At 36.7% G+C, this 27,322-nt stretch overlaps 2 long non-coding RNA genes across 2 annotated transcripts in view; both read left to right on the top strand.

The window, feature by feature from the left end:
- Positions 1–459: 459 nt before the first annotated feature.
- On the top strand, positions 460–23,623 carry LOC150109645 (uncharacterized). Its single transcript, XR_016549975.1, has 2 exons — positions 460–727; positions 21,206–23,623. It is a non-coding gene; the product is annotated as an uncharacterized LOC150109645 (long non-coding RNA).
- Positions 23,624–23,814: 191 nt separating this feature from the next.
- Positions 23,815–27,322, top strand: part of LOC150109643 (uncharacterized) — a 66,083-nt gene continuing 62,575 nt past the window's right edge. The window contains exon 1 of the long non-coding RNA XR_016549973.1: positions 23,815–23,941. This is a non-coding gene — a long non-coding RNA (uncharacterized LOC150109643). The remainder of the gene's footprint in view (positions 23,942–27,322) is intronic.

The following is a 27,322-nucleotide window of genomic DNA, read 5'->3' as shown; positions in this document are numbered from 1 at the left end:
AGTGTTGTTGGTTTTCGAAATCCCGTTTTCGCCATCAAAACTAAATTTTTAATGAATATTAAATGTTTTTTGTTTTTTTTTCTATCGAAAATAACCATTCAGATGACACAGAAAGAAAAAAGGAAGATTGAAATTTAAATATTTTTCTTAGGTAAATAGAATTACGTAATAATTAAAATCATGGATAATATTTAGAATTCAAGTCATAAAGTAATGAGGAAAAACAGGTGGCGCTCGGGTACAGATAAAAAAAAAAATGATGAGCGCATGTGGTTTCCCTTGAAATATGCAAGCTGCTTGCTAGATAGGGAAGTCATTGTTGAATAAGCACGTGGCACTAAAACGGTGAGTAGTTTGATTTCACCACGCGCAATGACGTCATCCTCTCGAGCTGAAAGGATTGAACGATTAAAAATCATCGAAAAAATTAGTCTGTCTTCTGTGTTTGGCACGTGTGCTTTAAGTTTAAAATTATCTCCTTTAAAACACACCCGAAATCTCCTTACAATTCGACATATGCTTGTAAGATGCGTGTTTACAAACGATAACAATGGCAGAATGTTTTTGTTTCCGTCTGCTATCTGAGGGTGGTGACGTAAAAGGAAACGCCATGCAGGAACTCCACTCGACAAACCACCCGCTCGATACTCCTGTAATTGACTTAACGACAGATGTTTTATTGTAGCGGTTGGCTGGGCAACTAGTTCAGCTTTGCCCTGTCGGTGAGGTAGGTGCAATTTCAGATATGTTTTCTCTTTAATGACAACAGCAATGTCTCGGTCAACAAAATTGCCCCATTGTTCCCATGCGATGTAAAAAATGACCCTCGTTTTCGTAATCTAGTGTTCGTAATGGTGGAGGTCAACATAAGCAGTCGATTTTAAGTACCGTACCTGTACATGTATTTTATGATTAATGATTAGAGTTCGCAAATCAACGATACCTTAATTTTGCAAGTCACTGAGAAATAAATAAAATTCATTCATAAAATAGACCCTTTTTATTTATTTATTTAATTTATTATTATATATTTATTTATTTTTGAAGACGAGCTGTCTTCAGAAATACACGCGTAGCTCTAAAATATCGCTTATCTCAAAAATATTTTAGGTTCTTATAAATAAGAACGCAATGTTTATAAGTAATAACGAGCATCTTGCCACTGTATTATGATACTTAGCGACGATGACACGTCATAAGTATGCGGTCATGCTACTAGAGCTACATGTTGCCTTAGAAACATTACATCCCATTCTCATCAAACGACCTAATCAAAGTGGTGACGTCCCTGCTACGTCACGTACTTTAGCGTCCTAGAAAACGGGATTCGAACCTAGGCTTTTCCAAACAAATGGCTTCGTTGAATCGAAAGCAGCTGAGGACAGAGGCGTCCTTTGACAAACAACAACCATTTTTGCTGATTTTATATATCATTATTCATATAAATAATAATCTTTGCTCAATCTAATGCAATGTTGATCGGCAGACCGATGACATTTTCGGACTCAACTTCTTTTACCATTAACATTATGACTGTAGCATGAAAAAGTGTTTTTCTTTTTTGTAGAATAGAATACTTAATTTTAACTTGGAATATCTTGTTCTACTTTGTCTGTTCTGACATCTTCGCAACCTTTTTTGAAGCGAAGATATCCATACGACTAGATCGAAAATTCTACAAGAAAAAATTTCACGAGGAAATCTGATAAATCTTTTTCTTGAGTGATAGTCAAAGTTACCAAAGTTTGTTTCTCATTTAAATAGGTTTTTTTCCCCGCTGTTCTAAACATTTAAACTTCGATGTACCTTTCCGCGTAAGCTTCTTGACTATAATCTTCTAAGAAAAGCAAATTGCTTTTCTAAAAAGTTTATTGAGCAATAACACGATATTACAACTGTCATTAAAACAGTATACTTACTCTAGTCACAAAGGACCTTATTATGTTATTGCATTTGACAGTTTTACGTGCGTCATGTTTCCCAATGTATTGAAAATGCGCAAATAAAATTTGGCATATTTAAAGTTCTTCCATTTTTAGACAAGAAACATTCCAACATAAGATTATTAAAATGTGCATAAATAATTATAAAATTGAAGGATATCTCTTAAATGTAGATGGATTAAAGTAAATGCTGAGACGGATGTGATGTTCATATTTCCATGGCAACGACTGTTCTACTTGCACGCGGAAATTGACATATTCCGGATGTTATGTGTAATGTTTCTTCAATAAGTGGTGTTTTATTTTATTTATTCATTTCATTGTTTACTGTTGGGAGTCGGTAATTATTACTATTATTATCGTATGTGTTTATGCGTGTTGATTTAGTAAGGCTAGTTAGTGTTTGAGTTGTGCCCTTTCAATGGGGGAATTTTTTCTTCGACAGTTGAAATTATATTAAACTAAGAAATGTTTTTTTTTTTTTTTTAAATAGAATGTTTTTGGGTGGTTCCCTCTACCCGTTCTCAACACAAACAAGGGGAAGAGGGAGCAATTGAACCAACAGTCTTGACGCGACATTGTCATCCATATTAAATGTCTCTACCTTCACGTGGAATTTCTTCCTCATTTTTTATTTTGATAATAAAAAAATAAGAAACATGGGAGATTGTAAAACTGCAAATACTTTCCTTCAAGCCACTTCATGCCTTCAATAAGCAGGGCATGATTTCACAGTCAGTCATAAAAATCACCTACTTCGTTACAACCTGTTGGATGAAACTCAAGACTGTCCCAAATCAAGACAATTCTTCAGTTGGGTAAATTTCGGGACATAATAAATAAACAATCGAATCTCTTCTTATTTGAAGGGAATGGGTGTAGCTCTTTTTAGCCTTAAGTAACGTTTCGGAAATCGGTAACTACACTGCTTGTAAAGAAGTCAACGGACATCCCAATGGATAAGGTACATCGTGCCATGTAACGTGTCTTCAAATGAGTTACAGTTGAACGGCCTTTACTGTTCCCTTCGGGGAAATAAAAGATAGCAGATTTTTTTTTTTTCGATCATTTGTTAATACTTTTCTAGAGCCATTTGCTAATTACCCATCTTACGCTATTTGAGCAACATCAAAGAAAAAAATAAAAAATAAATTACGAAAATTAAAACTTAATATTCCCCGTTTTCAATAACTAAATCTGGAAACGTATATGCACATTAACTTCCTGACACACTTAAACTTGAGAAGTCAGTTTAGGAAGACTTCAGAAGTCTTCCTAAACTATCAGGAAGTTATACTGAGGAAGCGTCTGACTCTCGTTCGTCATAGAGATAACAAAAACATACACCGAAAGGGAAGTTTGTTGGTGCATGTCATCACACATGAAATCCTTCTCCATCAGAAACAAAAGCGATACCAAGGAGACCGCGTGTGCGTGATTCAAAACAATAACAGGCTGATATCTGAGTGATTTTAAATGTGGTATGATAGTCGGTGCCAATTGCGCTGATACGTGTATTATCTCGGAAATCCTCACTAGGAATATTCACTACAGGAACACATGTGAGTGTGTATCAAGGCTGGTTGTTCAACTGACGTGGTCCTGTGGCTAGAGACAGTTTGTTCGTGACCGACACGACTATTGGTTAACACAATGATAACAAACGAACAACAATCAAATGTCTGTCGGCTTAAACAGATACAGTAGATGAACGCTGACACTGAACACTTCAGGAGTGAAAAAAAAAAAAAAAAAAAAGGTGATGGCCTTTGAAGGGACAGAGTACGGTAAAAACAGCAGGAATCGATAGATCCTTTATGTCAGATGGCAAAATCACGTGTTGGGGGGGGGGGGTCTGAACACTGCTTGTCGACAGGTCCATTCGTCAGTGCTACTTTTTTTAAAAAAAATTCATCTGGTAATAATCATTTGTAGCAGTTTATTCTTACAACAATCGGTCAACACCGGGTGATGATGAGGAGTCGCACATAATCTACGTCTAGACGTTGTTTCTTGAAACGTACAGTCTCTCAAGGCTACGAAGATGTGAATGGGAACAAGCGATCCATACGTCCGACAAATCGCCTTACTCTGTAAATGTTTCAAAAAAATAAAATAAATAAATAAAAGATATTTGATAAGAAGTCGACAGCCATATTATTATTGTATTTTACATTTAATTTATTCCGTGGCTATGACACACTGTCTGCTTTTTAAAAATCTTGTTTGACTCTTTAAACTAGTTTGGCGAACTGGATTTCTTCGAGTGTCATTCGCCGAGGTTATGGCAATGAATCGGAGAAGTCAACCCAAGACTGACTGTTAAATATTAGGAAACTCGTTAATCCGGTATTAATGCGATCCTACTTGACACACACACAGTTTTCTGAAACGTCCTAATGATGCAACAAGTGGTAGATAAACTCCGTGGGAGGGGCTTGTCTAAGCACGATTGCCTCCGAAAATAAATTGAACAGATGGCACTGCAGCGACCACATAACCCTAAACTTACCAACCCCCTAATTACGCCATCAAAGGTCGAGCAGGAGGTCAGAATAGAAAGGCAGCAAGGCCACCAAGATGCTATTTCTGACGGAAAAACCCCTTTCCTGTAGAACGGCTAAACAGACTGTCATTCCGTTATCGGCAAGCGTTAACTAATTGTGGTTTAAGAAGGAAACGGATGTCCCCTTAGCATTTCAGTCTTTTGTGGTGTTACTGAGAAGGAAAACGGGATTATAGAAGAGAAAACAATAATGCAGTGAGGGGTGAAAATACACGCAAGAAAGTATTACGTTTATCTATCTTTAATTGCTAGACTTCATTTAAGCTGGTTTTGTTATAAATGAGTGATTTCATCAGCAACTAATTAAAGAAACAGACAATACTTTTTTGTTACTATTTTGTTTTTGAAAGGTGCATTAATATATAGACACGTGCAACAATGTTTCTGTTACTGTTGAAAAAAATAATAAAAAGACTGAAACAAACGACTATTTGTGTGCGTGTCCTGGAAATGACATTGTCTTTGTTGTTCACGTGTCTCGGAAGTGAAATGTGCAACAGTTGGGGGGAGGGGAATGTCATTTTAAAAGCTGCTTTGTGTGGAAAAGCAATCGATAATAGCTGAACAATAATAATTAAATAAAAATGGAAGAGAATTGCATCCAATTTAAATGGAATTTCAAATACAAAACAATCATTATGAGTTAAAAAAATAAAACTGACACACTCTCTGTCAAATAAGCATTTCTTCCTTGAAAATATAAATAAATAATTGTTTCTTTATATATATTCAGCTTGTGTAGATACTGTAGTCAGTCAAAAATAATTATTTTACTTATTACCAATTTGATTGTGTTGTTTGTTTATTATTGACACGTATGTATTGAGCAGAACTATCACCGTGTTGTTTTGTCAGAGCGCCATCTACCTAGTAAATCAGAAAACAAAATATAATCATAGATTCACACGTAAACCTCACATCAATAAGGGTTGTTTTGTGTAATAATAATTTTCAAATAATCCTAATTGGAGACTTTATTTTGCATTATGCTGCACACGAAACCATTAATGCTAGGAGCCTATGGAAGAAAGACAGAGAACGGATCCAACAGTTGAAGATCACGTGATCATGTTTTTCACTGACTGTATTCCTAAGTCAAACGATATCACACCATCCTATTAGTGTGGAGTGGCATCCACTCCGCTCAGAGTGATAAATATAAATCTCATTGGTTTTAAATGACCACCGGATGCTAGATGAGTTTCATCGCTCGGTACTAGAAGTTTGGAGTGGCCGAAAACTACGCTGTGAATTAAATAGCGAAAACAAAGTTTATTTTTTCCATCATACAATAGACATCGAAAGCGAAATAATAATTAATAAATAATTTGTGAGTTCAACAAATCTTCATCATCGGCCTGTAGAGTAAGATAGACTGAGAGTCAGCAGATAGTAGGAGAGGAAAATAAAGATAGAGTGCATAGTGGTAGGGTAGGTAAAAGAGGCCTCAGTTGACCTGTTTTCCCCCCAGGGGCGATTCTAAAACGGTCGTTGATTTTTCACTTTAGAAGAAAAAGGAAAAATCCTAAAAAGGAAACATGGAACAAAAACAAAAACATGAAGTACAGAGAAAATAAAACTATATAGAAAGAACTGGAAACCAAAAAAGATGGGGGGAAAAGGGTCTGGCCAAAGTGATGCAGCTCTCAAGAAGCTGCACCACCTCGCTGTAGGCCTTCGCCGCTCAGGTTCTCAGGCCCTCCCCCACCTGTTGGAACTAGAGAGCTATTGCTGTGGACAGGAAACCATGGGATGGTTATTGTGACTGTCGCTTTTTATGAGCAGTCATTATTCTTTTAGCCACCTCACTTCCCTTGGCCATGTCTAATTTGGAGAGAGCTATGAAGAACGCCGATGCCGCCTCCTCGTCTATGTCCATGGCTACCTGTACTTGCTCAGGGGTGATTTGGCTGATGTCTTCAACAAATAAGTCACCCCATTTTGCACTAACTACGTTTGGACCATATTTCCCAGTGAGGAGGAGCTCACGTTCCCCTATTCTCACTATTGCGTCTTAAAATTTTCTTGCCACCCCAGGGATACCTTTAACTAGATGCTTTAGAGTCTCCTCTGCTTTTGCATGAGGAGTCTCTAATTCTTCTGTTTCTGCTGGTTTTATTTTTTTCATCTCTTTTTCCTCTGGACTCAGAGGTCTTTTGAAGGGGGCGCTGCTTGCCTCCATGTTTTCTGTTTTATTTACTTTTCCTTCTGCAGTGATTTCATCATGTGACGCAGCTTGTTTATTGGCTGTTTCTCGCTTCTTCTCTTTCTTGGGTGTGCAAGCTATGGTTTCTGTGGCGGCTGCCTTTTCTTCTATAGCCGTTATTTTGCCGTATGCCTCGTTTATAGTTAGAAAATCCGTGTTTTCCGACTCTTGTTCTGTAGTAGCTGTAGGCTTCTCTACTGAGAAGACTGTGACTGGTATAATAGCACCTCCCATCCTTTCTGCATGCGTTCTTGATGGGCAGGTGTTAACTTTGTGGTCTTTGGACCCGCATTTGAGGCAAGCCATGAGACATTTGTCCAGTGAATGACTTGTCGTTAGGCAGTTTTTGCATGTCAGTTTTGGGCAGTTCGCTCCTAGATGGTCGAAGGATCCACATCGAAAGCATTGTTTCTTAACGCCAGGGTAGTTTACCATTACCCTAGCGGATCCGATGTTGACGAAGTTTGGAACCGCTGTTCTCATCTCGAGCGAGATGTTTACTTCCCCCGACTTCCATTGGGGGTTGTCTGCATCGTTTAAGATTTGTATGTTTCGAACAACACCCCATTTCCCAAACACCTCGTGGATTATTTTTTCATCACATTGTATATATTCCAAGGGGAATCTGGGGATTTTGAGCAGTTTGATAATGCTCCCCACCATGAACGGAAAAATTTCCTTTCCGTTACATTGAAAGCCTTTGAGCAACTTGTCCCTAGTCTCGGCGCTCCTAACTACAACTTGGTATCTACCACCGAAAGGAGTGAATCAAAATATCTATCTGGTCCGCACCGACGCAGTCAATCAGGGCTTTAGCCAAAAGTCGGGGTCTCAGATCAGCGTCAGTCTCGATGCCGAGAGTCCGCATGCGCGGCATAGCTGGAGAGGGGGGGCCTAGCTATTCCCACCACCAAGTGTTTATTAATGCCCCGATCCGAGGTTTAGGAAGATCTGTAAATCTCCGTTAAATATATATATATATATATATATATATATACGTGATCTCGTGATCGTGAAGTCCGATGGGACTAGTACCGATATCAACGGTTATGAACAGATGCTCAGTTTGTTTCACGAAAAAACGCGAACCATACTACACACTGATCTAAGCCAAAGGCCGAGAATCGAAAAGCGAACAACAGAGAAAGAACTCATTCTCCCTTTATTTAAGAGAACAATCAACATATAATCTTTTTTAATGTAAGAATAATATAAATTATAAAAGGTGTATGAAGTTTTTTTAAATTTTACAAAAGATTCTTAACTATTTCAAATAATAAAAAATAATTAAAAGTAAAATATAATTTACATTATTATTTAAAAGAAAAATTATATAAGTTGATTTAATTAACTCAAATACTAGTTTTTAGTAGTTGCCAGTCTCCTACATTCATCATTGAATATTAGAAGCCAGGTGAAGCTGTTGATTTTAGCTATTTCACACTTTATGTGATTATAATTTTTTTTTAATTTTTAATAGAATGTTATTTTTTTATTTCTATTTTTACTATTTTTTATTTTATTACATTTTTATTTACATTACATTATTATTATTATTACTATTATTAATTATAGGCTGTTTTAAAGAGTTAGATGGCGTTGTAGGCAATGCTACAACGCCATCTAACGTTGTAGCATTGTTTAAATACCTGCGTATATGTAAAATGTCCTAAACGGTTGAAACATTGAAACCGGATAGAATCAGGAGGGGAACCCAGAAAATCTTTCCTCTTGTTTAATAGTTCATAAATATTTCTAAGACTTCTTTTTCTGTTTTTTATTTCTTCTCCCTGTCGTATATCAGAATATATTATATAATGAGCAACTAGGAAGACGTTGAACACCACCTGGTGGCAACAAATCATCTCGTTGCTGCTCACAATTGCACACGTTCAAAATTCGTCATCGTAATTACGTTTAGCCACATCTCCAAAAGGAAAAAGGTTTTGATGAGCCTTAATAACATACTAACTTGTTTCCCTATTAATAATAAAAGAAAATGGACTTTGGGTTCAAATATCATTAGGGGCAATGCCTACTTTTGTACGGCAGTCATCAGAGGATTTTCTCTATAATTTCAAGGGAGAAAAACAGCCCCATGTACATCGGAATGATGCCGTGCAATTGGCAAAGCATTTCCCCTCACGAAATTGTCGCTCAGGAAAGCAGTAGAGCTTCAAATCACTCTATGCTAAACACTGCTGTGACAATAGATCACGTGGCGTATCGTCCTACACACGTCGGAAATACAAGTGATTTGCCGATAATTGAAAAGTGTTCTACATTATAACTAGATGTCGTGCTCTATGACGAAATAGGTATGACGTAGTCAGTTAAAACATACCAAAATCCTCTGCAGGAGTTTCGCCTTTCCAGCAAGTGAACCCAACAATAACAGCAATTTTAGGTGCTGTTGTCATGGTAACAGAACGTCACAACACTCACCACTCGTCCATATCGTTAACTTTAGTGCAAACAGGCTTAAAAAGCTGACGCTCGAACAGGATCTCGAAATCACAGTCGTCACTTAATCGATCGTGCAGGTGGAGATCCCCCTGACAGAAGGTGCTCCACCCAGATTGATGGGTCTTACAAGTGGTAATCATTTGATTCTGACGCCTGACCTTCGTGTTAAGAGAGAGAACTTAAACGGAGACTTGAAAAAGGGAAAATTTCCCATAAACCAATTTAATAATCCATCGGTGGTGACGTCATATCCGGTATTTGGGAGAGACACCAGAAATCAACGTAGAGTCATTCCTCATCCTCAGTTTACGACAAGAAAAAATATTTGCAACTACATGCCAATAAATCTGAAAACTAATGCCTAAATGCGTTCTCTGACCTGTCCTCCCCCCTCACACACACACACCAAAAAAAAAAAAAAGACAAACCAGCCAGAGAACACACATCGATAGCAGATTCTGAAAATAAGAATAATTATTGTCTCATAGTACAACCAAGATTTATATATGTTATATTATTCTTCACAATAAATTATAATGCTGTTGTAATCCTTTTCCAAGCCACTTCAGACCTCCTTATAAGTGGAGTGGCTGTCTCACCTCGCATGAAATTCATCTGCTACCTAAAGACAATCACAGACGTCCGTGCCTATAGCGGGATTTGAACCCGCAACCTGTTGGTTATAGAGCGGATACGCCACTCAGCTAGCAAAAAAAAAAAAAAAAGGCGGCTAACAAGTTCGGCGTATGAACAATTTGCATTGCTTAACAATGAGAAGCTCGTGATAGTGTTTGAGCTAATTGCATAATTTGATCCACTTTTAGCAGATCTCATTACACGTTATGGAAGCAGAGGTCGAGGCAAAACGTCTTCACTTTCATGTACAGGTTATTCACAACTTTATAAACTAATGGCTTCAAACATGGTAAACCTCCTTATAAGTGGAGTGGCTGTCTCACCTCGCATGAAATTCATCTGCTACCTAAAGACAATCACAGACGTCCGTGCCTATAGCGGGATTTGAACCCGCAACCTGTTGGTTATAGAGCGGATACGCCACTCAGCTAGCAAAAAAAAAAAAAAAAGGCGGCTAACAAGTTCGGCGTATGAACAATTTGGATTGCTTAACAATGAGAAGCTCGTGATAGTGTTTGAGCTAATTGCATAATTTGATCCACTTTTAGCAGATCTCATTACACGTTATGGAAGCAGAGGTCGAGGCAAAACGTCTTCACTTTCATGTACAGGTTATTCACAACTTTATAAACTAATGGCTTCAAACGGGGTATCTGCTCTAAAATAAGTGAGAAAAAAGAAAGTCAAATATTCTTTGTATCATCACTGTTTGCATGTAGCGTACTCCCTTTTTCTCTCTCTCTCTCACGATTTTTTTTTTTCTTTCACGAGATGCCAATCATAGAATAGAAGAGTCAACAAATATTGTTTTCACATTAGATGCTTACGGATTAGACTCCTTAAACTGCTACGGCCAATCTTAATGCTAATCAGTAAAGACAGCAAGTGACCGGTTTGGTATTTATAGGATTGTAAACAAGAAGAAGGAAAGATATATCTATTATGGTTTCAGTCCGCCTTGGTCTACGTAATAGACTTAGTTGAAGCCGTAGAAAGTTTGTAAAGGAAAATAATTTCTCTGTTTCTCTCCACTAGGAGAGAGAGAGAGAGAGAGAATAACAAAATCGTTCGAGGGGGGGGGGGGGTCTGGTATTGTATTCGAAGCTTCGCCGTTGTTTGAACTTAAGCATGTCCTGATTCGATCGAAAACTGGGATGCTATAACTAAATCATAAACAGTTAAAAGAAGAGTGGGTGGGTGTGGGTGTGTGTATTTCAGATTGGGAAGAGAGTGGCGGGGGCACCAATATTTTTTTCTATGAAAATTTATATTTGCTTATCATATCAAGCGATAACAGTTAACAAATTAATTAACTATGAAAGAACCATCTCTCCATAAACAAAAACATTTCTCTTTACTCTGGATTTATACGTTCGTTGTTTTTTTTATTCGTGGCAAAATTTTTAAACACGAGATATTTTCCAGTTTTCTCGTTATAACTGACAGCGGGTACATGCAAATAGCTCCGCGGGTGCATTTGAGCCCGCGGGCATAGGGTTGAGAGCCGCTGGTGTATTATATTGCCCTATTCTATTTTATCTTGTATTACTGGACTCTGTTTATGTCTCACACGGAATATTTTATTTACTTGAACCTGCACTGCACTTAGTTGTACTTTGTGGCTTTATAATCTCCAGCACGTTTTTCTGATCCTTGAATTCATCTTCGGCTGATGTCTACATGCATTATCTCCTAATGTTCGATAGTAAGAAATTGAACATCTATTTCCTATACTATTATGTATTAATTTTAAAAATATGTATTTCTCATTTTTGTCATATGGTTGTATACTAATTTCTAAATACTGTCGATGATAGAATGTTGTTAATAATATCCACATGGTCCTAGTGTCTGTGGCGCTTAAGATATACCAGAAGAGGTTCTATAAATGGTACAGCATCATACGGACTTGTACCAGAGATACCTGATACATTCCATTTTCAGTGGTTGAAAATTCGATTAAGAGGGTCCACTGTGTGCATTTTAATTTCAATGCAGAATGTGGGTCTAACAGTACTCTTGCTGGTAGTTTCAACCTTTGAACAGGAAGTTGCCGTTTCTAGTCCTAAACAGCTTTTAAAAAAATCCAGCTAAATCGTGCCATGAATGTGAGCCGTATTTGAAAGCAACACAGTTTAGATTAAGTTAGGTCTGGTCACGTGACGTCTTATGAATAATTTTATCATCCCAATTAATATGGCTCACAATATTTGTGTCTTCTACCGCTGTTCCTGATGTCGCCTCCTACGGTATTCTGGAAATCTGTGATGCTGATTGTGTGAATTTAATTTTAGGTGATCTCTTACCTTGAATTTCTGAGTGTCGGCTATTTTTCTTTTCCTGAGACGACAGACATCTTTTTAAGTCTCAGGAATTCTCGAGACTATACTCATGAATAATTTTTTAAATATACTTTTATATTCCAATACATTGGATTCTCATTGATACATTTATACAATGAATAAAATAGTAAAATAAAAATAAAAATGTTTTATTAGAACAAATTTTATTTTGAATTAATATGTACAAAGTAAAAATTGAATGTAATAAAATATAAAAAGTATATTAAAATTAAAAAAATATTAAAAAACATAAGTTCAAGTTCTACAATATTTTCATTGCGAATCTATAAATTTCTATTTCTGAGAGGTCTCGAGATGGTTTTCCCGACACTTCAGACAAGAAAGATTCGAAAATGTTCGGGAATTCCCCACGAAACCCTATCTTGAGTGCATGCCATCAGAAAATTGTTGCAGATCACGTGGTAGTTCAACATTCGAACTTCGAACTGTCACAAGTAACAACTAAATGAAACGCCTAAAAATAACGACACTCTGTGTTTAATATTTCCTCATTTCTCGGAGAGCCTTGCAGAACAGAGTGATGCATTAACCCCCCCTTTCTTTCATTCTATCTGTGCAACACACAGGAATTTCAACGACACTCCTCACGGCGTAGATATTCCCGCAGGAAGTAGTTGCATGCTGTTAAATCAAGATTCCCCCATTTTGGTCATCCACTCCGAGATGGCGCAACATGCACTTTGCAATCTGACACCATCGCACTGAAATCATAATGTTTACTAAACTCTGTAAATAAAACGAAGATTTTTTTTATTCTTTTTAGATCCGTTTCCTGTGATTGAATTTTTTTCTTCCTTGTTCCTTCGCTCTTTCTTGTGACTGCATATCTGCTTCCTCTTTTTTATTACTCTCTTCTTTTTCTTATAAACTTGATTGCCGTCTTTATTTCTTCGCCATCATTTTCCACTTTAGATTCATTTTTGCTTCTTCCTTGTTTATTTCTCTCTCTCTCTCTCTCTCTCTCTCTCTCTCTCTCTCTCTCTCTCTCTCTCTCTCTCTCTCCTTCTTGGATTTCGTCATAACTACACGAAATTGTTGTTGCATTTTCACCCATATAAAGCGAAAAGCTAAAAACCACTTATCCAACAGTTGAGCAAAAGAATGGGAGTATTAAGACAGAGAGAAAGAAAGAATTTCTTAACACTTGAACTTAAACAAGCGCCGACTGTAGTGCCTGGATATGTCAACAGACGAAAGTGGTCCACAGAACGAACAAGGAGAAGTAATTAGTGTGGTAAGTTCGCAGTTGAGTGAAAACAGAGATGATCACTGATCTAGCTGCAATTTTTTGGCATTTCCAGAATAACAAGATTCACAAATGCCAAATGAAACGAATTTCCGTCCACTGGGCAGAGTTTATGATTTTTAAGAAGAGGATAATGCAGTATGTTTCCAAATTTTCTGAGAGTTATTCAATGAAAAGGAAGTGTGTCTGAGGAGCGAAAGATAGTCTACATTTACGGACGTTCAGTTCGCCTACCGACAATAACTCGATATAATTGATATTCCATTAAGGCCTCTTTCGTGTTGAGTGAGGATGACCCTGATAGTTATCAAATATGAGGTTGAGTGAAAGTTTTTTTTTTTTTTGCTGAAGTTCCATTTGCAGAATGATATGAAGTTGTTTATAAATACATACCCTCTGTCCAAAAAAGAAATCAAACTTTTCGAAAATAGAAGAAACTAGTGGCGCCACCTGTCGTATCTTTTTGTTGTCGAAAGCAGCAACCTTCATTACTATTGTGTCGACTGTTTATGACATTTGTTTCATTAGAAGCCGAGTTATAGTGCCAAGAGGGACAGTGTGTTTTGACGAACGGTCGGTCGTCTCGATATTCATGCCGTACGCGACGAATTCTCACTATCAATCGCTTCAAAACTTCGAGATAAAACTCACCATTGACCGTTTGGCCAGACGGAACGAATTCTTTGCGGATAATGCCCTTGGAATCGAGAAAACAAATCAGCATTGTCTTTACTTTTGACTTCTCGAAGCGACATTTTTTCGGATGCCCCTCTTCTGGTGGTCTCCACTCAGCACTCTGGCCCTTTGTTTCGGGCTCATACTCAAAACACCACGTTTCTTCACCAGTAACGATCGTTTTTAGGAGGTTTCAGCCCTTAAGAGCGGTTTTAACGAGGTCCTTGCAGTGTTCAATTCGATACATTTTTGGTCGTCGGTCAACTTGTGCGGAACAAATCGCGAATTCAATTTACGAAGCCCAAACTCTCGGTCAAACTGTTGCGCACAGTTGATTTTGGAATCCCCAATTCATCTTCAATCAATCTCACGGACGATTTCGGGTTTTCTTTATGAAATCACGCACGTTTTGGATGCTAACTTCCCTCAGTCCAGTTTTTGGACGGCTTGGCTTTTTATCGTCCTCAAGCGTCTCACGACCACTTTGAAATCGCTTAAACCACTCGTAAACTTGAGTACGGGATAAGCATTCTTTGAAGCATTTGATGCGCTTCGGTAAAACGTTTATCAAGTTTAACACAAACGTCAATCGCAGCTCTCTGTTTGAAACTCATTTTCCGACCGTTCGTCAAAACACATTGTCGCTCTTGGCACTATAACTCGGCTTCTAATGAAATAAATGTCATAAACAGTTCACACAACACTAATGAAGGTTGCCTCTTTTCACAACAAAAAGATACGACAGGTGGCGCCACAAGTTTCTTCTATTTTCGAAAAGTTCGGTTTCTTTTTGGACAGAAGGTGTACATTAGATAGCCATTGCGACAGAGAGAGAGAGAGAGAGAGAGAGAGAGAGAGAGAGAGAGAGAGAGAGAGAGAGAGAGAGAGAGAGAGAGAGAGAGATTATAAACGATACTGCCAGACGCTGGTACAAAGGTCGTTGTAACTGCGTACTTCGCTGAGATGGAGGTAGGTTTTTCCACCAGGAAACTCGCTTTTTTATCCCACAAAACCGGCAAACAAGGGATCAAATACACGCTCGATTTACACACATAATAAACTGGCCTCATAGTCTTAGCCACTTCGACTGCAATTTAAAACAGACGCAGCTACTTTGAATGTTTTCGTGAAACATTGGCTAGAATGTGCGAATATCCATTCAGTGGCAGTCGTGTGGCTACAGAAAGCTAGTAGATAAGAGGTCATGCAGACGGAACCACAATAGGCACTTCCAAACGTGGCCTACAAAGGAGCATATTGGGAATCCCAGAGCAACGAAGACGTCACCGATTGGGAAAAGAAACATAGGACCACCGAGTTCTATGCCATTGGCTAACAACAGTATTACCCATACACACTACTAATGTACTATAGGTTGACCAATCAACCTCTTGTGTATGGGCCCAACATTTAAAAAAAAAATAATAATAAAGAACACCGGCACTGCTGGAAACTTGAAGGTGGTAAAGGACACTTGCTGGGATCATATTTGGTTCGAACTGCTCCACACTGACGGCAAAGGTCAACGTATGGAACATCAAAACTTTTGCGGATGACGTAAGGAATGTTTATTGGTTCTCTGGTACAAATGGAATGATAAATGCATAGCAACGTGTACATTTTTGCAGCCAAGTACACCCTTGATGCTCGTGCTTCTGCAGTCTGCTAATTACTATCACGAAGATATCGAGGAAAGGGTTTAAGAGCACTTGGCGGACTTTTTTGGCAGTCTCCGTGATTGCAACCAAACTGATCGTCTTTGGATTCAACTTGTGATCCAACTACAAGATTCATCTGATTCTAAGTATAACTGCGTACGTACCAACTTACTGCGAAATATTTCCGTGAGGTCATAGCGTCCATTCCGACGATGGAAATGACGTTTGCATCATAGCGCTAGCCCACCTGAAAAAATATCATTCTAAGTTCGATTCTAGTCGCCGAGCAGAGGATCTTTATCTAAGGTTTTTTTCCATCCGTTCCTTAGTTAGTTTATCTCTGATATGGGAAGGTTTTTTTCTGGAAACACTGTTTTTTTCGTCTTGTAAACTCAAGAAAATCTACAATGGCACTCACACTGTTTCCAAAAAATAATATACTGCGTTAGGGTTAACGACTACAAAATGGCAGCACTTGTCTGCCTCTCTCCATCGGATGCAATTTATAATTAGTGAGAGTCTTCTGCGAGTTATTTGTGATTGGCTACTGGTGGAGATTTAACTGCTCACTCAATCTATAAATACCAGGTAGAGCTAAAACGGCCTCGCTTACTCCCTGTAGTGGACAAAAGGCATTAGCTGATTTTTTCACTTCCTACTTGCGATGGTTCAAAATATTTTTGAATACTAGGAAGAGATCGTCCAAGAGATTTTTTAAACGTTTAATAATGACAGCGTTATATAACACATACATGTGATATACTGTTTGGGAATGCCTGAAGCATACACTCAATTGATCATGCACTATAAAAAGTATCAATCGCTTTAGCGTGAAAGCTATTTTACAGTCAATGGAAAATAAAGATTTTGAGAGAGAAATAGATGAATTCTTGTTATTTTACAGCTCAAATAAACTTATACAATGCTATTCAGTCTTAAAAATATAATAAAATATATCATCTAAAGCTTTTTATTCCAAAGGGAAAAGGGAATAGGTAGTGTTCATTCATCCTAACTTTCTCAAGACTGTTGGCAGCTGGTCTCAATCTCTATACTTCAGCCATTCGATTGTGAACTCAAGAATTTCAGTGAACTAAAGCTTTCCAAGGAGAGAATGCCGGCAGGCGACTACTGCCATCTAGTGGACCTAAATGCTAACAGGATTTTGAAACAATGTGAATCTACGGTTCGATTTTTTTTTTAGTTAGGGGGGGGGGGTAAAACTAGAGACAAAAACTTATTCGGCTGTGACTAAATTCTACTAAATCGAAAAGGCCTAGCACGAGTTCCTTTAGTCTATCCGGTTGTGGAAGAGATCGAAAACAATAGATTAAAATAAAAAGTTTTTAAACATGAATTTTTAATTATTTATTATGCCAACCCTACATAACAGTGGTTACGAAAGAAATAGGATTTAGGATAGACATAACAAAAATGTTCAATTCCAAAGAAGGCAGAAATAAAAAGTTTGAAAACCACGCATTGAGCAAATCTAAAAGTGAAAGAAGTATTTTTATTGGGTTGTGTGTTTTTATATATTCAAGTCATTCAAGCGTGGTAAAAAGGTAATGAAATTTAAATGCGAAAATACTCGCAAAAAACCAAAATGATTGAAATATTTTTACTATTTATTTTTCAAATTTCAGGAACAATTCAAGTATTTTAACAAACGAGAGTTGATCTGTGGATTTAACCCAAACTAGATTCAAGTAAATCGAAAATGTCTCCACGAGATGTAGTTTTAAATTATGATAGTTTAAAACGTTTTATGAGTAATTAGTACTTTTATCAACGTATGAAGTTCCATGCTCGAAGAAGTTCCATGTTTGGTCTCTAGATCGGGATTTTCAATTTATGTAAAAATAAATAAATAAAGCAAAATCCTTAACCCTATCACGGGACTATTGCACTATACGTTTAAACAGCCGCTTTTATTCCTGCAGTTCAGGGCATTACTGATGATGCCAGACAAAAAAAAAAAAAAACAATGTTTCTAATCCTAACCAGTATTTATTTGCAAGCTTACTGGTACGTTTCTATCGATTTTGATACGTTTTCGGCGAAATAAAAACTGAGTTTCTTCCTATTTACATTAATTAACTCTAAAATGGGCTTTAAAAAAAAGTTCACCCAATGGGAGACTAGAATCGCTATTATAATCGTTTCTTCCACTGATCAGGGTCATGGAAGTTACCCAGAAAACTACGCAGATTTATTTAAAATGATTTCTTTAAAATTTAGTTTTAACAACTGACTTGATAAATTTAATGCAAATTTTCATTTTTAATTCAAAATTTTATTTAAATAATTCTTATTTATATATTTTAAATGTGATAGTTTTCATTTAAATATTCATTAATTCAAAAGTTAACTTTTTTAATAATTTTTAAATTAAAAAAATATCACTTTATCACATGTTGGTCTTATAACCTTCATTAAGAGCTTTATATAGTGATTCAAATTTAATAATAATAATAATAATAATTTTATAAACAACAATAAACAACAGCATTTTATAAACAACAACAGCAGAAATGAAGTTTATGAGAAAAGCTGCAAAGTATACCCTATTTGATCACAAAAGAAACGAAGATATTATGAAAGAATTAAACCAAGAACCAGTAATAGAAAAAATTAAAAAATATAAACATAAATGGATGGAACACGTTCAAAGAATGAAAACAGAAAGATTACCAAAAAAGCCTTAAAGTACAAGCCATTAGGAAAAAGAAAATCAGGACGTCCTCTTAAACGATTCAACGATGACTTCTAAGGCCGGAACAGGCCATACTAGGCCTAAATCCTTGATACGTATGATGATGATGATGATGAATAATTTTTTAAAACTGTAATAACATTTTATTTATCGTCATACAGAGCATTTACATATATACAATAAAGCATGCTATTACATTTTTTGTTCAGTACAAACTGTAGAGTACAGTGATTTTTTTTTTGTTTAATGTAAATGTACATTTTTTTTTACAGTGAATTTCATACACATTTTTCCGTTTTTTGTATAATGTGTTAATAATAGTTACTATGGATGGTAATGTATAGTTTGCAATTGGATAAGATTAAATTTTTTAACAGCATTTTTAGTATAACAGTAGGTTATTATATATTTTACAATTTTTGCTTTTAATGTTTTTAACCGCTGTAACTCCAGCACTTCAATGTAATAAATAATTTTTTTTTGTTGTTGTTGTTGTTGTTGATCTCGGTTGAGATGTAATATCCTGCTTGCATCCGCGAAGCTTTTTAATGAGCTTATCTGAGGATGACACACCGGTTATATATATATATATATATATATATCTATTGATTGATTGATTGATTTGGTTGCTGTGTTGGAAGTAGGCTGATGTTTGGGAGGTCAAATGAATGATCTGATCAAAGTGAAATTGCTGGTATATTCTGGTGTTATTGCATCTGTCTTGATGGTTCACTTTCATTTTTATTGTGGTCTTCTTTTTGAAGTAATTAGGAGGCTTTTTTTTTTCACTGTGGCAGCCTTTCTGTGTCTTCTGAGCTTTTAATTTGTATCGGTTTTGAAGTTTGTGACTTCCTCATGAATATCGTGGCATCTCTGATCCACAAGAATTGGTATTTTTTTTTCTGTTTTTGCTTTTTTTTGCTTAGTACAACAGATTCTGGTTGAATGGTGTTAAATATTAGGATAGGTAGATTGGTGTGTTGTCTTGCAATGCGTTCAAGTCCTTGGCAACTGGTTTTTTCTGTCTTCTGGCTTTTATGAGATTGTCTCTTGTGGACTTGCTTGTAAGACGAACTATGACTGGTGTAGTTCGTGGCAAGCCTTGTTTTTTGCTCTTCCTAGGAATCCGATTTACGGTCTGAATGTCGTTAAGCTGTAGGGGGATGTCAATTGCATAGCCTAATTTTAATACTACATCTCCGAGGTTTTCTGTAGGTGCAGTTTCGGGAAGACCGTTTATGATAAGAACTTCTTTATGTTGTTGCTGGTTTAAACGTTCGTATTGTAGTTTTAGAGAATGAAGTTCTTGACGGAGTTCGGATGTTTCGTTCATCAAATTGTGCGTTAATGCTGATTTTGATGTGTTTTTGCACTTCTATCACTGCGATGTTATTATGTTTGACCAAATCTTCATATTCGCTAGTTTTTTTGTTATTTGTTCGTTCTGTTTGTCGAATAGTTCTTGCACAAGATCTACTAAGCTGGCTTTTATAGTCTCCAGACCGTTTTCTATTAGTATATTTAAAGAGTTGAAATTATAGGACTCACCTGCATTTTTTTTTTTTTTTTGTCTGTTCAGTTCGTCATCTGATTTTGCATTGTAGGTGGCTGCCTTAGGTGCGTTTCTTTGTTCCTCCTGCCTGCAGATCACACACTTCCATTCCTCGCGTGTTGCATTAGTTTTACATTGCCAGGTTGTTTCTGAAAAGCTGGCACATTTTAAGTGTAGAATCCTACTGCATTTCGTACAAGTTATATTATTTCCGTCGGACGATAAATCCTCCAGGCATTTGATACACCTCATTACTTCCTTTCCTCCCTTGAGCAGTTGTGGCGTGATTGTAAAGATGGCGACGTCCTTTTCCTTTGTTCTTCGCTCGTTGTTGACCGCGGTCCTCTCTGTTCACTTTTCAACACTTCGAAATTTGGTTTCTTCTTAGCCGATTTCAGTGAATTTTATATCACTATCTTCGGCGTGACAAGTAGAGTTAATTTGGAACACTTTCAAATTAAAAACAGGAGTTGGAACCACTTTAAAACTATAAAAAACGGGGGCAGCGATATCACCGTGCGCTAATAATAATAATAATAACAATAATAATAATAATAATAATATAAAGAACAAAGCAGTGGTTTCCAAACTTTGACATCGTTTTATTCTCCTTATTAGGAACACATTTCTTGCACACCTTTCTTTTCTTTTCATTAATTAACTTTATAAGACATAGTAATAAATGATAAATAAACATTCAAAATATCAAATATTTTAATATTTGAATTTGAACGTGTTATTTATTTAGAGCATCATTTTCTAAACCGCTAACGCGTATTTTGGAACTAAAACTGCCTTTGGAGTAAACAAATACAGATCTTTGCTTTATTAGTATATATCTGTTCATTCGGGTCGTGTTAAGTATCTATAAAACATTGATTCCTCCTAATTTGCTGTATAAAAACTGCGTCAAAAGTAGTATTTTTCAACTCGAAAATTTGACATTCAACTCATACATTTATATTTTAGAAAATATAGTGTCGATCCCTCTTGGATATTGTCTACCAAAACGAAAATTTTAACTGACTAGACGTTATTGTTTACTGCATCCTAAAAGAACCCCCTAGTTTGGAAAACACTGGAATCGGCGATTAGAGTATTGATTATACAATCCCGCTATCATATAGTTTTAAGGTAATCTTTCCTTTCGTTTACTGAGTTTGCATTTTTAATTTCAGATCCACCAAGTGTGAAGATGGAAATTTATATTGCGCAGATTTGAAGATGGAGTTCATTTTTATAGTGATTGTTGCTCTCTGCGTAATCTTCACAGTCATTGGATGCTGCATGTTCTGTGGGATTCGTCTAGCTGTGATGGATCATAAGCAAGCATCTCTGAAACAAGTACATGCTTATGGCAACAGAATATCCCGAACAGGGATGCAATGAAGCTTGAAAAACTCACAGGAAGTTCAAGGATTTTTCGCTTTTTAACTTTTCTTTAATAGAACAGCCGATTACTTACAAACATTTAAGTTTTAAAATAAAATGAATGTTGAAATCAAGCCCAAAAGGCGCTCCAGACAAGGAAAACGCAAACGCTCAAAGGAGATTGAGCACGAAATAATTGGAGAAGAAAAGGAGAGAGTTACAGAAAGAGAGATCGAAGACCTCCCTAAAAAGAGTCCAGTGATACCAAAGAAAAGAAAGAAAGATCTTAAGAAAAATAAAAAGCCAAAAAAGAAAAGCCTCAATCGTAATAAAAAGAAGGTAAAGAACTGGGAACTGATTAATGACAACAAAAAGAAGGGAAGAAGCGCGATACACGACAAATAAAGTATTTTCTCATATTTCAATTGTTGTTATAGCATTCAAACATATTTTGTATTTTAGTGCATTTGTCAGTTTTGTAATGTACGTTTTAATCTAAGAATGATGAAACAATGATGTTTACATAGTGCCAATAATGTTATAGACGCTCTCTTTCCAGAAAAGTAACAGCCAAAACAACAATGACATTCTGGTTAATGAAATATACACAGCTAAAGCAACAATGACACACTGGTTGGTGAAATGTACACAGCCAAAGCAACAATGAATCGGTTAATGAAATGTATAAACATTTCGAATAACAATCAGGGTCCTGGTTAAAGAAAGGTAAAGATCGCGTGCAAGAGTGACTTTTCTGATTGGTTAAAGAAAATGAAAAAAAAAAAAAATAATAATAATAAAAACCCCAGCAATAATAAAGCTTCCTATTCCTGAAATATGTACATGGGAACGAGAATGATGCTCTAGCTAATGAAATACACACCAGTAACAATGATGATTCTCTCTTTCTCTTGGGAAATATACATAATATAGTAGTTCTCCCCTCATACGCGGGGGATACGTTCCAAGACACCCCGCGGGTACCTGAAACTGCGAATAGAACCTTATATATACGATGTATTTTCCTATACATACATACCTATGATAAAATTTAATTTATAAATTAGATGTAGTAACAGATTAACAGAAATAACTAATAATAAAATAGAAAAATTGCAACAGCATACTGTAATAAATTCGGCTAGTGGTCCTGAATGTGAATGGAATCTTAGCAACCTCAGCACACGTTTTTTTTTTTTTTTTTTTTTTTTTTTATTTATTTATTTTTTAATGCTTCTTTTTGATATATCTGAATTGCCAGCATCACTACTCTTGCACTTTGGGGCCATTATAAGTAAAATAAGGGTTACTTGAACACAAGGACTGCGATACCACGACAGTCGACCTGATACCAGAGAACTACTCAGAACAGTACGCAATTCCAGAAAGGCTGCAATATGAGTGATGCTGTCTCCACCGTTGCAACGAGTTGCCCTGGTGTTGGACTACCCCTGGGATCAGTCGAATTATCTATTACTAAAAGAAAGGGCCACACGGTTTCATTTCGGCGATGTAAAATCACATTGGCAAAGTGGATATTAAAGATCCAACATTATTTCAAAGGCGAATGTTTGTAGAAAGTATGAAAGTTTCGTAAGTTGACCTGAGAGTTTACGAGAATATAATCATCGGCATTCCCCAGTTGCCTTAGCTTGCGCTACCTACAAGTAGCTAAGGCAACTCGGGAATGCCGATGATTGTATTCTCGTAAACTCTCAGGTCAACTTACGAAACTTTCATACTTTCTACAAACATTCGCCTTTGAAATAATGTTGGATCTTTAATATACATTTTGCGGATTTAATTAAAAATGGTTTTTTTCTGGAATTTTCCATTTAATATCTTCGGACCGGGATTGACCGCGGATAAGAGGAGACTACGGTACAAGCAAGATCAGTGCTCACAGTTTTGTACAGTATTTAACACTTTCATTGCCAAGCTGAAAATTGGAATTTCGTGTGGTGGCCAATTTTTTTTTATTTATTTTTATTTAGTTAGCGACGTCCACGCGATATCGCGTGATTGGCAATGAACATGTTAAATACTGTACACATTACACACACGTTGTTTCCTGTTTTTTGTTATTATCATATAAAGTTTAAAACTAACCTGCTTTGTTTTCAATGTATCTAGTCTTTATTTTATGTTTTATATTTGTGAGAAGACATTCTCGTATTTCTTTGTTACATTTAAGATACAAATAAATATTGATGTAAATACATTCAGTGAGTCCGTGCATTTTAATCCACACAACATCTCGCAGCAAAGAATAAAACAAAGAAAAAAGAAAAAAACGTCGCGGCACCAAAACCCAAAAGGAAGTATGGAACCGATCCAAAGGTCAGTGCTGCGCCAAGTCTTCGAAAAAGAAAACATTTCAGCTGCAAACTTCCACAGAAATAGATTCGGTGGCGACTCAGCTTTCGGAGAAGTGCGGCGCTGACGTATTCGATCGTCGTCAGCCGCATCCTGAGACTACACAAAGTGAAATTTTATGGACCACTAGACCAAGGATTCCGAAGGACATTGGAGAAGTCTTCAAGGTCAGTGTTGTAAAGTTCTTTGTTATTATTCGCGAGTAAACAGACTTGCTGTCTATTAGAATACCCATCGGATGAATAAACGCATCCCAAGATCCCGCAGCCTCCCTCTGCATGGATGTACGGGTACTTAAAACCTGCTTGCTGAGATGTGATGCTTGTGGCTGTTGCGTCTGTCTGTGTTTGTGAGTAGGTCGTGTGCATGGCTTTCGACCCATTTGGAGTGTTTTATGTGTTATTTATTTTTCTGTCTCGTAAAATCTTCGTTCTATGTTTATAATCAGATTTAACGATAATGTTTATTTTCAGGAAACTGCCCGAGCTTTGTCTTGTCTTTACAGAAAATAATCCATCGATTTCTTTCTCTGTGCAATATCTTTCCTTTCCTTTTCTGTCTCTTCTGATCACTCTTTTACTATCTTTCTCTCATCCTCTCAACAAGCTGTCCAATCTGTCTGTTAGTTTAAGTCTATTTATCTGTTAAAATTTCACACACACACACACACACACACACACACACACACACACACACACACACACACACACACACACACACACACACACACACACACACACACACACACACACACACATTGTGTCCCACTTTCTCTTTCTTACTACTATTGTAATGCTGCAGTTAAAAGAATTTACATTTTCGTTTGAAACATCATCGAATCGATAAATTTTGAAAGAAGCATTATGCCTTTCATAATAGAAAATACTTCAGTTTTCTCAGAGGAGGATGAGGAGGGGAAGAGATCATGGGTGAATGTTGTTTCGCGATAGGGAAGCTAAGAGATGTACGTGTGCGCGTGCGTGTTTTCCTTTTTTCTTATGTGTCCATCCACAAAAGATTATATACAGGCCTATAGTACAATTACGTCGTCGGTAGGCTAAGGATATTTTAAACTTACTTTTATCGGGTTAATATTTTTAATTTATTTATTTTTGTATTTTTAAAATTTGTTTTAGGATCCAGAAACCCTGCTCTAGAGACCAAACATGGAACGTTTTCAAACCACTTCAGGCCTCCAATAAGCGAGCGGCAATGAATTTCATCTGCCATCTAAAGACAATCCCAAACATCCATCTCCACGGCGGCATTCGAATCTTCAGCCTGCTGGATGGAGAGCGTGTCTTTTAACCACGTCTGCACTTGGTTTGATTTCGACTTTCTTACAATATGTCTTCGGGATGTGGGTGAGGAATTTAAGGAGGTATTTCATATAATTCTTCAGAGACCATTTTATAATGGACTGGGAAGTACTGCCATGCGAATCCACTTCATTTGAAGAAATCCAGAAAACAGCTTCATCTTGGCTATATTATTATTATTATCATTATTATTTCAGCTTTACTACCGAATTATTATTTCCACTAATCATCATCGAGTAACTGCTCACACATCTGGGGAGATGCCCCTAAGAGCCCTCTAAAAATACAGACGAAGCAGTGAAACCGATTAGCAACTCATCTGTTACCAATTCACTCCAACCACTCTCTCTCACACAAGCATCCAGCATCTACTGCATGCATCTTCTATTAATATTCCCATGGTAAATGTTCATCAGAACTATCCTCAATAACTCTCCGTCCCTCTCTCTCTCTCTCTCTCTCTCTCTATCTATCTATCTATCAAATCCATTGAAAGACGTGCAGCTACCACCTAACGTCCTTTCACAGTCAAACTCCGTACTCATAGACAGTTTCTCTTCCTCCTCCTCCTTCATGCTGCTGTGTTTCGGAACAGCCTTCCTTCCCGTGTGTTTCCCAACGTGAACAAGTTCCTCGTTTCCCAATTCCCATTCCATACACGGCATTAACGTGCTACGTTGACCAATCAACCTCTCGTGTGAGCATCCAACATAAACAGAGAGAACTCTATGAAAAACCTAATTCTTTTTTTTTTTTTTTTATCCACCCGTATTTTATGTTACTCTGCTATCAGATGTGACAGAGATTCTACTGGTTCAAATCGCGTAAGATTCGGATGTTTATAAAAGTCTGTTCTAATCACCTTGTATAAGTATAACCTCTTTTGAGTTTATGATGGTTGTCTTTTTTTTCTTTTTTTTTCTATTCTTAAGTAAGCTTATGATTGGCAAATTTTAATGAATTATTTTTGCTAAACATTACCTGTTTTTTTTTTTTTTTTTTATTTATTTTTTTTAAAGGGGAGGTATTCTATTTGTTAATTTTTTTTCAACAAAAATATTTGCTTGCTTTGCATTGTTAACAAACATGAGTTTTCTTCATTCTTCTGTAAAATATTTGCTTTCACTTGCCAAGGCGAACTATTTTTAGTGTTCCACTCACGGGGGGGGGGGGTTATCCATTGGGCGTAGTCGACATAAAGGTGAGTTTGTCGTGCTATTTGGCATCAGTACAGATGACGTTTCATCTTACTGAAACTATCACATTCTGTCTGCCGGTGAATTCCAATCGTAGCGTTCTCATTACTCTGGATTCAATGGCTTCACTCCAATCAATACTTACAATTCCTTGTGGTTAAACTGAGCATAACCATAATAATTTATCAAACAGGGGAGGAGTGTCTGATGGTGGAAATAGTCGCAGCTTTCTCTTATTTTTCTTATTGTTCTACTGACGTCATCCTTCAACCTGTCACTCACGCAAACCAAGACATTGTTTTCTCCAATGCCAACCGGCTTCTCACCTTGCAGTCAATGAACTTCTTGGATAGTTTCTGTACATTTAGTACGACAGGCAGTCGTCATGGTTATCCACACGGAAATACCGACACGAGAACACTATAAATACCGCGCCCTAGAGAAAGGGTGGATCCTGCCAAGAAACTTTTTCCACCATTTCCCTGGGGTCTGTAAAGGAAGGAAGCGACGTAGAAACCCAGCAGGATCCAAACAGTTTAGTACAGATCTAAATTTGACTAAAAGGTAAGTAATTTTAGAGTTTCCTTGAACTACCCATAGGTGGACCTATTTAAATATCACTAATGTCAGTTTTCTGGGGGGGGGGGGGAGCGTTGAACTGGAATTGTAATAATTGAATTGTTAAAAGTTGGAAAAAATTGACAAAACTTGGAAAATCTTGTGTGATACACTTAGAAATGCGGTATTTTAAATATAGAAATACACCACACGCTGTTATTTAGTGTATAAATAATTGGAAAGCTACAGGCACGATTTTTAGTGAAGATGGTAAATTAAATATGGAAATAGACAACAGAATCAGCAAAGCTGGTATGGTGGGAAGTCAATTGAATAAATTCATATGGAATAAGAAAGAAATTAGTCGGAACACTAAATTAGCTATATGCAAGACAGTGTTCAAGCCAGTTTTAACTTATGGATCTGAGAGCTGGGTCAGAAGTAAAACACTTGATCAATGATTTTAAGACCACAG

Source organism: Typopeltis vanoorti, chromosome 2, assembly GCF_054136105.1.
Source record: "Typopeltis vanoorti isolate ZY-2024b chromosome 2, IOZ_Tvanoo_1.0, whole genome shotgun sequence".
In the NCBI taxonomy this organism is placed as follows: Eukaryota; Metazoa; Arthropoda; class Arachnida; order Uropygi; family Thelyphonidae; genus Typopeltis; species Typopeltis vanoorti.
This window is presented reverse-complemented; position numbering and strand designations above follow the sequence as displayed.